The sequence below is a fragment of the Antrostomus carolinensis genome, unplaced genomic scaffold (genome assembly GCF_000700745.2).
Source record: "Antrostomus carolinensis isolate BGI_N321 unplaced genomic scaffold, ASM70074v2 scaffold18513, whole genome shotgun sequence".
Classification (NCBI taxonomy): Eukaryota; Metazoa; Chordata; class Aves; order Caprimulgiformes; family Caprimulgidae; genus Antrostomus; species Antrostomus carolinensis.
The window spans coordinates 18,465-19,116 of record NW_010307442.1 but is presented as its reverse complement, the minus strand read 5'-3'; the positions used below and the strand labels follow the sequence as shown (position 1 = coordinate 19,116).

The window sequence follows — 652 nt, the reverse complement described above, 5'->3', positions numbered from 1 at the left end:
TTATTTAAAACTTAAATCCATACTTTTCTGTTAGTTTTATGATCTGACTTAAAGCCTATATAACAGAACAAAATTAGGTTCAGAGACTCTCTGGTCTGAAAAATAATTCTGACAGTATTCTGATAAAAGCAGCTTTTGATATTTGCCTAGGAGTGTGAAGCAGACTAAAGATATTTATTATTAACTGTGGTCTTAACAGGTTAAAAGTGGTTTAATAAAAATTAAAATTTTCACTTTCTTTCAGATGCAGCAACAGAGCTCCATGTTTCCAATTCCAGACTCAGAGAAATTGAAAGTATTAATGCAGCACAGAAGTTTGAAGTAAGACATTTTGGAACACTACTGTAATTAAAAGCATTAAATAACATTTTTTTTCCTGTAAAGTATTACACTGAATTACATTGAAGTGTTACACTGAATTTGCTTGTCCCTGGGTAAATCTAGAAACAAGGGTCACAGTGGTGTTAGAATGTGGCTCTTTTTTTAGTGACAGGCTGCCATCTCAGTTAGAGGGGCGCACTTGTTTATTGGAGTGCGCATGTGGTGCAGGTTTTCGTCTTTTGTGAGCTGCTGCATCCCGCAACTGTTCCCACCTCTCATGTGGGCTCGGACTGCAGCATTAGACCTGGCTCTGAAAAGCTTGCCAATGCAA

The 652-nt window shown here is 37.0% G+C and overlaps 1 protein-coding gene across 1 annotated transcript in view; it reads left to right on the top strand.

The window, feature by feature from the left end:
• Window positions 1-252: 252 nt before the first annotated feature.
• The window catches only part of TRIP11 (thyroid hormone receptor interactor 11), a gene marked incomplete at its 3' end in the record, with an annotated part of 17,850 nt that continues 17,450 nt past the window's right edge, over window positions 253-652 (top strand). Inside the window, 1 exon segment of the mRNA XM_010165433.2 lies at window positions 253-321.